Source organism: Passer domesticus, chromosome 7, assembly GCF_036417665.1.
Source record: "Passer domesticus isolate bPasDom1 chromosome 7, bPasDom1.hap1, whole genome shotgun sequence".
Lineage (NCBI taxonomy): Eukaryota > Metazoa > Chordata > Aves > Passeriformes > Passeridae > Passer > Passer domesticus.
Genome location: NC_087480.1, coordinates 31140581 through 31153687, shown reverse-complemented (window position 1 = coordinate 31153687; position 13107 = coordinate 31140581).

Genomic DNA, 13107 nt, shown 5'->3' with positions numbered 1-13107 from the left:
TTTTGGAATGTTTGGATTCCTTTTGGCGGGGTTTAAAATATTTTGGCGGGTATTTGGAATGTTTTGGCGGGTATTTGGAATGTTTTGATTAGTTTTGACGGGTTTTGAAATATTTTGGCCGGTTTTTAGAAGGTTTTGATTCTGTTTAGCCCAGTTTTTGGTGTGTTTGGATTAGCTTTGGTGGGCTTTATCATGTTTTGTCAGGTTTTTTCGAATGTATTGATCACTTCTGTCTGGTTTTCTATTTTGGCGGGTTTGAAAATATTTTTGGATGAGTTTTGGCGGGTTTTCAAATATTTTGGCTCTTTGTGCAGAGATGACGGTGCCGGTTGCGGTGCGCTCCGGGGCGCTCCTTCTGCGGCAAGACGCCTGGCAGCGGCACTTGGGACAGCTCCGCGTCTCCGTATTCTGCGTTTCTTGCCCTCTGCATCTCAGCAAAATGCTTTCCCACTAGGTCTAGCAAGGAGAAACTGTGGCAGCTGAGTAGATGTAGCCCGGCCCGCCCTTTGAAGTTGACAAGTTCTTGGCATCTCAGAGCCTCAAGGGAAGAGCAAGGTTATCTATGGTAGGCTGGGGCAGAACTAGCAGCAAGCAGAGCAAAATTGTCCAAGAATAGCTTCCATTGGAATGCTAATGGCAATTGAAGAGGCAGGCCAGTGGCAAGCCACTAGCTTCTAGCAGTTTGAAAGTTGCAGACACAGTGCAGGTGTTGTGCGGCTTCTTTCTTGGCCTCCTAGAAGGTGCCGCGCTCTCCGTCTCTTGCTTGCCAATATGTTGCCGTGTTCCTCCTATTGTTTGGTTTGTTTTGATTTGTTTTGATGATCTTTTGGCGGGTTTTCGGAATGTTTTGGTGGTGTTTTAGAATGTTTTGTTTTCTCTTGTGTTGTTTTTATTGTGTTGGCAGGTTGTGGAACGTTTGGATTCGTTTTGGCGGGTTTTAAAATATTTTGGCGGGTATTTGGAATGTTTTGGTTTGCTTTCATTTGTTTTGATTATGTTTTGGCAAGTTATTGAAAGTTTTGATCACTTCTGACTGGTTTTCTAGTATTTTGGCATCTTTTCAGAATGTTTTGATCAGTTTTGGCAGGTTGTAAACTATTTTGTCAGGTTTTTTGAATGTTTTGGTTGGTTTTGATTTGTTTTTATGATGTTTTGCCAAGTTTTTGGAATGTTTTGATCAGTTCTGGCTGGTTTTCTAATGTTTTGGCATTTTTTCAGAATGTTTTGATGAGTTTTGTGGGTCTAAATTATTTTGGCGGGTTTTCGGAATATTTTGGTTGGTTTTGATTTGTTTTTATGATGTTTTGTCGGGTTTTCGGGAATGTTTTGTATTCTCTTGAGTTGTTTTTATTGTGTTGGCAGGTTTTGGAATGTTTGGATTCCTTTTGGCGGGGTTTAAAATATTTTGGCGGGTATTTGGAATGTTTTGGCGGGTATTCGGAAGGTTTTGATTAGTTTTGATGGGTTTTGAAATATTTTGGCCGGTTTTTAGAAGGTTTTGATTCTGTTTAGCCCAGTTTTTGGTGTGTTTGGATTAGCTTTGGTGGGCTTTATCATGTTTTGTCAGGTTTTTTCGAATGTATTGATCACTTCTGTCTGGTTTTCTATTTTGGCGGGTTTGAAAATATTTTTGGATTAGTTTTGGCGGGTTTGAAAATATTTTGGCTCTTTGCGCAGAGACGACGGTGCCGGTTGCGGTGCGCTCCGGGGCGCTCCTTCTGCGGCAAGACGCCTGGCAGCGGCACTTGGGACAGCTCCGCGTCTCCGTATTCTGCGTTTCTTGCCCTCTGCATCTCAGCAAAATGCTTTCCCACTAGGTCTAGCAAGGAGAGACTGTGGCAGCTGAGTAGATGTAGCCCGGCCCGCCCTTTGAAGTTGACAAGTTCTTGGCATCTCAGAGCCTCAAGGGAAGAGCAAGGTTATCTATGGTAGGCTGGGGCAGAACTAGCAGCAAGCAGAGCAAAATTGTCCAAGAATAGCTTCCATTGGAATGCTAATGGCAATTGAAGAGGCAGGCCAGTGGCAAGCCACTAGCTTCTAGCAGTTTGAAAGTTGCAGACACAGTGCAGGTGTTGTGCGGCTTCTTTCTTGGCCTCCTAGAAGGTGCCGCGCTCTCCGTCTCTTGCTTGCCAATATGTTGCCGTGTTCCTCCTATTGTTTGGTTTGTTTTGATTTGTTTTGATGATCTTTTGGCGGGTTTTCGGAATGTTTTGGTGGTGTTTTAGAATGTTTTGTTTTCTCTTGTGTTGTTTTTATTGTCTTGGCAGGTTGTGGAACGTTTGGATTCGTTTTGGCGGGTTTTCAAATATTTTGGCGGGTATTTGGAATGTTTTGGTTTGCTTTCATTTGTTTTGATTATGTTTTGGCAAGTTATTGAAAGTTTTGATCACTTCTGACTGGTTTTCTAGTATTTTGGCATCTTTTCAGAATGTTTTGATCAGTTTTGGCAGGTTGTAAACTATTTTGCCAGGTTTTTTGAATGTTTTGGTTGGTTTTGATTTATTTTTATGATGTTTTGCCAAGTTTTTTGAATGTTTTGATCAGTTCTGGCTGGTTTTCTAATGTTTTGGCATTTTTTCAGAATGTTTTGATGAGTTTTGTGGGTCTAAATTATTTTGGCGGGTTTTCGGAATATTTTGGTTGGTTTTGATTTGTTTTTATGATGTTTTGTCGGGTTTTCGGGAATGTTTTGGTTGGGTTTTAGAATGTTTTGTATTCTCTTGAGTTGTTTTTATTGTGTTGGCAGGTTTTGGAATGTTTGGATTCCTTTTGGCGGGGTTTAAAATATTTTGGCGGGTATTTGGAATGTTTTGGCGGGTATTCGGAAGGTTTTGATTAGTTTTGACGGGTTTTGAAATATTTTGGCCGGTTTTTAGAAGGTTTTGATTCTGTTTAGCCCAGTTTTTGGTGTGTTTGGATTAGCTTTGGTGGGCTTTATCATGTTTTGTCAGGTTTTTTCGAATGTATTGATCACTTCTGTCTGGTTTTCTATTTTGGCGGGTTTGAAAATATTTTTGGATTAGTTTTGGCGGGTTTTCAAATATTTTGGCTCTTTGCGCAGAGATGACGGTGCCGGTTGCGGTGCGCTCCGGGGCGCTCCTTCTGCGGCAAGACGCCTGGCAGCGGCACTTGGGACAGCTCCGCGTCTCCGTATTCTGCGTTTCTTGCCTTCTGCATCTCAGCAAAATGCTTTCCCACTAGGTCTAGCAAGGAGAAACTGTGGCAGCTGAGTAGATGTAGCCCGGCCCGCCCTTTGAAGTTGACAAGTTCTTGGCATCTCAGAGCCTCAAGGGAAGAGCAAGGTTATCTATGGTAGGCTGGGGCAGAACTAGCAGCAAGCAGAGCAAAGTTGTCCAAGAATAGCTTCCATTGGAATGCTAATGGCAATTGAAGAGGCAGGCCAGTGGCAAGCCACTAGCTTCTAGCAGTTTGAAAGTTGCAGACACAGTGCAGGTGTTGTGCGGCTTCTTTCTTGGCCTCCTAGAAGGTGCCGCGCTCTCCGTCTCTTGCTTGCCAATATGTTGCCGTGTTCCTCCTATTGTTTGGTTTGTTTTGATTTGTTTTGATGATCTTTTGGCGGGTTTTCGGAATGTTTTGGTGGTGTTTTAGAATGTTTTGTTTTCTCTTGTGTTGTTTTTATTGTCTTGGCAGGTTGTGGAACGTTTGGATTCGTTTTGGCGGGTTTTAAAATATTTTGGCGGGTATTTGGAATATTTTGGTTTGCTTTCATTTGTTTTGATTATGTTTTGGCAAGTTATTGAAAGTTTTGATCACTTCTGACTGGTTTTCTAGTATTTTGGCATCTTTTCAGAATGTTTTGATCAGTTTTGGCAGGTTGTAAACTATTTTGTCGGGTTTTTGGAATGTTTTGGTTGGTTTTGATTTATTTTTATGATGTTTTGCCAAGTTTTTTGAATGTTTTGATCAGTTCTGGCTGGTTTTCTAATGTTTTGGCATTTTTTCAGAATGTTTTGATGAGTTTTGTGGGTCTAAATTATTTTGGCGGGTTTTCGGAATATTTTGGTTGGTTTTGATTTGTTTTTATGATGTTTTGTCGGGTTTTCGGGAATGTTTTGGTTGGGTTTTAGAATGTTTTGTATTCTCTTGAGTTGTTTTTATTGTGTTGGCAGGTTTTGGAATGTTTGGATTCCTTTTGGCGGGGTTTAAAATATTTTGGCGGGTATTTGGAATGTTTTGGCGGGTATTTGGAATGTTTTGATTAGTTTTGACGGGTTTTGAAATATTTTGGCCGGTTTTTAGAAGGTTTTGATTCTGTTTAGCCCAGTTTTTGGTGTGTTTGGATTAGCTTTGGTGGGCTTTATCATGTTTTGTCAGGTTTTTTCGAATGTATTGATCACTTCTGTCTGGTTTTCTATTTTGGCGGGTTTGAAAATATTTTTGGATGAGTTTTGGCGGGTTTTCAAATATTTTGGCTCTTTGTGCAGAGATGACGGTGCCGGTTGCGGTGCGCTCCGGGGCGCTCCTTCTGCGGCAAGACGCCTGGCAGCGGCACTTGGGACAGCTCCGCGTCTCCGTATTCTGCGTTTCTTGCCTTCTGCATCTCAGCAAAATGCTTTCCCACTAGGTCTAGCAAGGAGAAACTGTGGCAGCTGAGTAGATGTAGCCCGGCCCGCCCTTTGAAGTTGACAAGTTCTTGGCATCTCAGAGCCTCAAGGGAAGAGCAAGGTTATCTATGGTAGGCTGGGGCAGAACTAGCAGCAAGCAGAGCAAAATTGTCCAAGAATAGCTTCCATTGGAATGCTAATGGCAATTGAAGAGGCAGGCCAGTGGCAAGCCACTAGCTTCTAGCAGTTTGAAAGTTGCAGACACAGTGCAGGTGTTGTGCGGCTTCTTTCTTGGCCTCCTAGAAGGTGCCGCGCTCTCCGTCTCTTGCTTGCCAATATGTTGCCGTGTTCCTCCTATTGTTTGGTTTGTTTTGATTTGTTTTGATGATCTTTTGGCGGGTTTTCGGAATGTTTTGGTGGTGTTTTAGAATGTTTTGTTTTCTCTTGTGTTGTTTTTATTGTCTTGGCAGGTTGTGGAACGTTTGGATTCGTTTTGGCGGGTTTTAAAATATTTTGGCGGGTATTTGGAATATTTTGGTTTGCTTTCATTTGTTTTGATTATGTTTTGGCAAGTTATTGAAAGTTTTGATCACTTCTGACTGGTTTTCTAGTATTTTGGCATCTTTTCAGAATGTTTTGATCAGTTTTGGCAGGTTGTAAACTATTTTGTCGGGTTTTTGGAATGTTTTGGTTGGTTTTGATTTGTTTTTATGATGTTTTGCCAAGTTTTTTGAATGTTTTGATCAGTTCTGGCTGGTTTTCTAATGTTTTGGCATTTTTTCAGAATGTTTTGATGAGTTTTGTGGGTCTAAATTATTTTGGCGGGTTTTCGGAATATTTTGGTTGGTTTTGATTTGTTTTGATGATGTTTTGTCGGGTTTTCGGGAATGTTTTGGTTGGGTTTTAGAATGTTTTGTATTCTCTTGAGTTGTTTTTATTGTGATGGCAGGTTTTGGAATGTTTGGATTCCTTTTGGCGGGGTTTAAAATATTTTGGCGGGTATTTGGAATGTTTTGGCGGGTATTTGGAATGTTTTGATTAGTTTTGACGGGTTTTGAAATATTTTGGCCGGTTTTTAGAAGGTTTTGATTCTGTTTAGCCCAGTTTTTGGTGTGTTTGGATTAGCTTTGGTGGGCTTTATCATGTTTTGTCAGGTTTTTTCGAATGTATTGATCACTTCTGTCTGGTTTTCTATTTTGGCGGGTTTGAAAATATTTTTGGATGAGTTTTGGCGGGTTTTCAAATATTTTGGCTCTTTGTGCAGAGATGACGGTGCCGGTTGCGGTGCGCTCCGGGGCGCTCCTTCTGCGGCAAGACGCCTGGCAGCGGCACTTGGGACAGCTCCGCGTCTCCGTATTCTGCGTTTCTTGCCCTCTGCATCTCAGCAAAATGCTTTCCCACTAGGTCTAGCAAGGAGAAACTGTGGCAGCTGAGTAGATGTAGCCCGGCCCGCCCTTTGAAGTTGACAAGTTCTTGGCATCTCAGAGCCTCAAGGGAAGAGCAAGGTTATCTATGGTAGGCTGGGGCAGAACTAGCAGCAAGCAGAGCAAAATTGTCCAAGAATAGCTTCCATTGGAATGCTAATGGCAATTGAAGAGGCAGGCCAGTGGCAAGCCACTAGCTTCTAGCAGTTTGAAAGTTGCAGACACAGTGCAGGTGTTGTGCGGCTTCCTTCTTGGCCTCCTAGAAGGTGCCGCGCTCTCCGTCTCTTGCTTGCCAATATGTTGCCGTGTTCCTCCTATTGTTTGGTTTGTTTTGATTTGTTTTGATGATCTTTTGGCGGGTTTTCGGAATGTTTTGGTGGTGTTTTAGAATGTTTTGTTTTCTCTTGTGTTGTTTTTATTGTGTTGGCAGGTTGTGGAACGTTTGGATTCGTTTTGGCGGGTTTTCAAATATTTTGGCGGGTATTTGGAATGTTTTGGTTTGCTTTCATTTGTTTTGATTATGTTTTGGCAAGTTATTGAAAGTTTTGATCACTTCTGACTGGTTTTCTAGTATTTTGGCATCTTTTCAGAATGTTTTGATCAGTTTTGGCAGGTTGTAAACTATTTTGTCAGGTTTTTTGAATGTTTTGGTTGGTTTTGATTTGTTTTTATGATGTTTTGCCAAGTTTTTTGAATGTTTTGATCAGTTCTGGCTGGTTTTCTAATGTTTTGGCATTTTTTCAGAATGTTTTGATGAGTTTTGTGGGTCTAAATTATTTTGGCGGGTTTTCGGAATATTTTGGTTGGTTTTGATTTGTTTTTATGATGTTTTGTCGGGTTTTCGGGAATGTTTTGTATTCTCTTGAGTTGTTTTTATTGTGTTGGCAGGTTTTGGAATGTTTGGATTCCTTTTGGCGGGGTTTAAAATATTTTGGCGGGTATTTGGAATGTTTTGGCGGGTATTCGGAAGGTTTTGATTAGTTTTGATGGGTTTTGAAATATTTTGGCCGGTTTTTAGAAGGTTTTGATTCTGTTTAGCCCAGTTTTTGGTGTGTTTGGATTAGCTTTGGTGGGCTTTATCATGTTTTGTCAGGTTTTTTCGAATGTATTGATCACTTCTGTCTGGTTTTCTATTTTGGCGGGTTTGAAAATATTTTTGGATTAGTTTTGGCGGGTTTGAAAATATTTTGGCTCTTTGCGCAGAGACGACGGTGCCGGTTGCGGTGCGCTCCGGGGCGCTCCTTCTGCGGCAAGACGCCTGGCAGCGGCACTTGGGACAGCTCCGCGTCTCCGTATTCTGCGTTTCTTGCCCTCTGCATCTCAGCAAAATGCTTTCCCACTAGGTCTAGCAAGGAGAGACTGTGGCAGCTGAGTAGATGTAGCCCGGCCCGCCCTTTGAAGTTGACAAGTTCTTGGCATCTCAGAGCCTCAAGGGAAGAGCAAGGTTATCTATGGTAGGCTGGGGCAGAACTAGCAGCAAGCAGAGCAAAATTGTCCAAGAATAGCTTCCATTGGAATGCTAATGGCAATTGAAGAGGCAGGCCAGTGGCAAGCCACTAGCTTCTAGCAGTTTGAAAGTTGCAGACACAGTGCAGGTGTTGTGCGGCTTCTTTCTTGGCCTCCTAGAAGGTGCCGCGCTCTCCGTCTCTTGCTTGCCAATATGTTGCCGTGTTCCTCCTATTGTTTGGTTTGTTTTGATTTGTTTTGATGATCTTTTGGCGGGTTTTCGGAATGTTTTGGTGGTGTTTTAGAATGTTTTGTTTTCTCTTGTGTTGTTTTTATTGTCTTGGCAGGTTGTGGAACGTTTGGATTCGTTTTGGCGGGTTTTCAAATATTTTGGCGGGTATTTGGAATGTTTTGGTTTGCTTTCATTTGTTTTGATTATGTTTTGGCAAGTTATTGAAAGTTTTGATCACTTCTGACTGGTTTTCTAGTATTTTGGCATCTTTTCAGAATGTTTTGATCAGTTTTGGCAGGTTGTAAACTATTTTGCCAGGTTTTTTGAATGTTTTGGTTGGTTTTGATTTATTTTTATGATGTTTTGCCAAGTTTTTTGAATGTTTTGATCAGTTCTGGCTGGTTTTCTAATGTTTTGGCATTTTTTCAGAATGTTTTGATGAGTTTTGTGGGTCTAAATTATTTTGGCGGGTTTTCGGAATATTTTGGTTGGTTTTGATTTGTTTTGATGATGTTTTGTCGGGTTTTCGGGAATGTTTTGGTTGGGTTTTAGAATGTTTTGTATTCTCTTGAGTTGTTTTTATTGTGTTGGCAGGTTTTGGAATGTTTGGATTCCTTTTGGCGGGGTTTAAAATATTTTGGCGGGTATTTGGAATGTTTTGGCGGGTATTCGGAAGGTTTTGATTAGTTTTGACGGGTTTTGAAATATTTTGGCCGGTTTTTAGAAGGTTTTGATTCTGTTTAGCCCAGTTTTTGGTGTGTTTGGATTAGCTTTGGTGGGCTTTATCATGTTTTGTCAGGTTTTTTCGAATGTATTGATCACTTCTGTCTGGTTTTCTATTTTGGCGGGTTTGAAAATATTTTTGGATTAGTTTTGGCGGGTTTTCAAATATTTTGGCTCTTTGCGCAGAGATGACGGTGCCGGTTGCGGTGCGCTCCGGGGCGCTCCTTCTGCGGCAAGACGCCTGGCAGCGGCACTTGGGACAGCTCCGCGTCTCCGTATTCTGCGTTTCTTGCCTTCTGCATCTCAGCAAAATGCTTTCCCACTAGGTCTAGCAAGGAGAAACTGTGGCAGCTGAGTAGATGTAGCCCGGCCCGCCCTTTGAAGTTGACAAGTTCTTGGCATCTCAGAGCCTCAAGGGAAGAGCAAGGTTATCTATGGTAGGCTGGGGCAGAACTAGCAGCAAGCAGAGCAAAGTTGTCCAAGAATAGCTTCCATTGGAATGCTAATGGCAATTGAAGAGGCAGGCCAGTGGCAAGCCACTAGCTTCTAGCAGTTTGAAAGTTGCAGACACAGTGCAGGTGTTGTGCGGCTTCTTTCTTGGCCTCCTAGAAGGTGCCGTGGTGCCGCGCTCTCCGTCTCTTGCTTGCCAATATGTTGCCGTGTTCCTCCTATTGTTTGGTTTGTTTTGATTTGTTTTGATGATCTTTTGGCGGGTTTTCGGAATGTTTTGGTGGTGTTTTAGAATGTTTTGTTTTCTCTTGTGTTGTTTTTATTGTCTTGGCAGGTTGTGGAACGTTTGGATTCGTTTTGGCGGGTTTGAAAATATTTTGGCGGGTATTTGGAATATTTTGGTTTGCTTTCATTTGTTTTGATTATGTTTTGGCAAGTTATTGAAAGTTTTGATCACTTCTGACTGGTTTTCTAGTATTTTGGCATCTTTTCAGAATGTTTTGATCAGTTTTGGCAGGTTGTAAACTATTTTGTCGGGTTTTTGGAATGTTTTGGTTGGTTTTGATTTGTTTTTATGATGTTTTGCCAAGTTTTTGGAATGTTTTGATCAGTTCTGGCTGGTTTTCTAATGTTTTGGCATTTTTTCAGAATGTTTTGATGAGTTTTGTGGGTCTAAATTATTTTGGCGGGTTTTCGGAATATTTTGGTTGGTTTTGATTTGTTTTTATGATGTTTTGTCGGGTTTTCGGGAATGTTTTGGTTGGGTTTTAGAATGTTTTGTATTCTCTTGAGTTGTTTTTATTGTGTTGGCAGGTTTTGGAATGTTTGGATTCCTTTTGGCGGGGTTTAAAATATTTTGGCGGGTATTTGGAATGTTTTGGCGGGTATTCGGAATGGTTTGATTAGTTTTGACGGGTTTTGAAATATTTTGGCCGCTTTTTAGAAGGTTTTGATTCTGTTTAGCCCAGTTTTTGGTGTGTTTGGATTAGCTTTGGTGGGCTTTATCATGTTTTGTCAGGTTTTTTCGAATGTATTGATCACTTCTGTCTGGTTTTCTATTTTGGCGGGTTTGAAAATATTTTTGGATGAGTTTTGGCGGGTTTTCAAATATTTTGGCTCTTTGTGCAGAGATGACGGTGCCGGTTGCGGTGCGCTCCGGGGCGCTCCTTCTGCGGCAAGACGCCTGGCAGCGGCACTTGGGACAGCTCCGCGTCTCCGTATTGTGCGTTTCTTGCCTTCTGCATCTCAGCAAAATGCTTTCCCACTAGGTCTAGCAAGGAGAAACTGTGGCAGCTGAGTAGATGTAGCCCGGCCCGCCCTTTGAAGTTGACAAGTTCTTGGCATCTCAGAGCCTCAAGGGAAGAGCAAGGTTATCTATGGTAGGCTGGGGCAGAACTAGCAGCAAGCAGAGCAAAATTGTCCAAGAATAGCTTCCATTGGAATGCTAATGGCAATTGAAGAGGCAGGCCAGTGGCAAGCCACTAGCTTCTAGCAGTTTGAAAGTTGCAGACACAGTGCAGGTGTTGTGCGGCTTCTTTCTTGGCCTCCTAGAAGGTGCCGCGCTCTCCGTCTCTTGCTTGCCAATATGTTGCCGTGTTCCTCCTATTGTTTGGTTTGTTTTGATTTGTTTTGATGATCTTTTGGCGGGTTTTCGGAATGTTTTGGTGGTGTTTTAGAATGTTTTGTTTTCTCTTGTGTTGTTTTTATTGTCTTGGCAGGTTGTGGAACGTTTGGATTCGTTTTGGCGGGTTTTCAAATATTTTGGCGGGTATTTGGAATGTTTTGGTTTGCTTTCATTTGTTTTGATTATGTTTTGGCAAGTTATTGAAAGTTTTGATCACTTCTGACTGGTTTTCTAGTATTTTGGCATCTTTTCAGAATGTTTTGATCAGTTTTGGCAGGTTGTAAACTATTTTGCCAGGTTTTTTGAATGTTTTGGTTGGTTTTGATTTATTTTTATGATGTTTTGCCAAGTTTTTTGAATGTTTTGATCAGTTCTGGCTGGTTTTCTAATGTTTTGGCATTTTTTCAGAATGTTTTGATGAGTTTTGTGGGTCTAAATTATTTTGGCGGGTTTTCGGAATATTTTGGTTGGTTTTGATTTGTTTTTATGATGTTTTGTCGGGTTTTCGGGAATGTTTTGGTTGGGTTTTAGAATGTTTTGTATTCTCTTGAGTTGTTTTTATTGTGTTGGCAGGTTTTGGAATGTTTGGATTCCTTTTGGCGGGGTTTAAAATATTTTGGCGGGTATTTGGAATGTTTTGGCGGGTATTCGGAAGGTTTTGATTAGTTTTGACGGGTTTTGAAATATTTTGGCCGGTTTTTAGAAGGTTTTGATTCTGTTTAGCCCAGTTTTTGGTGTGTTTGGATTAGCTTTGGTGGGCTTTATCATGTTTTGTCAGGTTTTTTCGAATGTATTGATCACTTCTGTCTGGTTTTCTATTTTGGCGGGTTTGAAAATATTTTTGGATTAGTTTTGGCGGGTTTTCAAATATTTTGGCTCTTTGCGCAGAGATGACGGTGCCGGTTGCGGTGCGCTCCGGGGCGCTCCTTCTGCGGCAAGACGCCTGGCAGCGGCACTTGGGACAGCTCCGCGTCTCCGTATTCTGCGTTTCTTGCCTTCTGCATCTCAGCAAAATGCTTTCCCACTAGGTCTAGCAAGGAGAAACTGTGGCAGCTGAGTAGATGTAGCCCGGCCCGCCCTTTGAAGTTGACAAGTTCTTGGCATCTCAGAGCCTCAAGGGAAGAGCAAGGTTATCTATGGTAGGCTGGGGCAGAACTAGCAGCAAGCAGAGCAAAGTTGTCCAAGAATAGCTTCCATTGGAATGCTAATGGCAATTGAAGAGGCAGGCCAGTGGCAAGCCACTAGCTTCTAGCAGTTTGAAAGTTGCAGACACAGTGCAGGTGTTGTGCGGCTTCTTTCTTGGCCTCCTAGAAGGTGCCGTGGTGCCGCGCTCTCCGTCTCTTGCTTGCCAATATGTTGCCGTGTTCCTCCTATTGTTTGGTTTGTTTTGATTTGTTTTGATGATCTTTTGGCGGGTTTTCGGAATGTTTTGGTGGTGTTTTAGAATGTTTTGTTTTCTCTTGTGTTGTTTTTATTGTCTTGGCAGGTTGTGGAACGTTTGGATTCGTTTTGGCGGGTTTTAAAATATTTTGGCGGGTATTTGGAATATTTTGGTTTGCTTTCATTTGTTTTGATTATGTTTTGGCAAGTTATTGAAAGTTTTGATCACTTCTGACTGGTTTTCTAGTATTTTGGCATCTTTTCAGAATGTTTTGATCAGTTTTGGCAGGTTGTAAACTATTTTGTTGGGTTTTTGGAATGTTTTGGTTGGTTTTGATTTGTTTTTATGATGTTTTGCCAAGTTTTTGGAATGTTTTGATCAGTTCTGGCTGGTTTTCTAATGTTTTGGCATTTTTTCAGAATGTTTTGATGAGTTTTGTGGGTCTAAATTATTTTGGCGGGTTTTCGGAATATTTTGGTTGGTTTTGATTTGTTTTGATGATGTTTTGTCGGGTTTTCGGGAATGTTTTGGTTGGGTTTTAGAATGTTTTGTATTCTCTTGAGTTGTTTTTATTGTGTTGGCAGGTTTTGGAATGTTTGGATTCCTTTTGGCGGGGTTTAAAATATTTTGGCGGGTATTTGGAATGTTTTGGCGGGTATTTGGAATGTTTTGATTAGTTTTGACGGGTTTTGAAATATTTTGGCCGGTTTTTAGAAGGTTTTGATTCTGTTTAGCCCAGTTTTTGGTGTGTTTGGATTAGCTTTGGTGGGCTTTATCATGTTTTGTCAGGTTTTTTCGAATGTATTGATCACTTCTGTCTGGTTTTCTATTTTGGCGGGTTTGAAAATATTTTTGGATGAGTTTTGGCGGGTTTTCAAATATTTTGGCTCTTTGTGCAGAGATGACGGTGCCGGTTGCGGTGCGCTCCGGGGCGCTCCTTCTGCGGCAAGACGCCTGGCAGCGGCACTTCGGACAGCTCCGCGTCTCCGTATTCTGCGTTTCTTGCCTTCTGCATCTCAGCAAAATGCTTTCCCACTAGGTCTAGCAAGGAGAAACTGTGGCAGCTGAGTAGATGTAGCCCGGCCCGCCCTTTGAAGTTGACAAGTTCTTGGCATCTCAGAGCCTCAAGGGAAGAGCAAGGTTATCTATGGTAGGCTGGGGCAGAACTAGCAGCAAGCAGAGCAAAATTGTCCAAGAATAGCTTCCATTGGAATGCTAATGGCAATTGAAGAGGCAGGCCAGTGGCAAGCCACTAGCTTCTA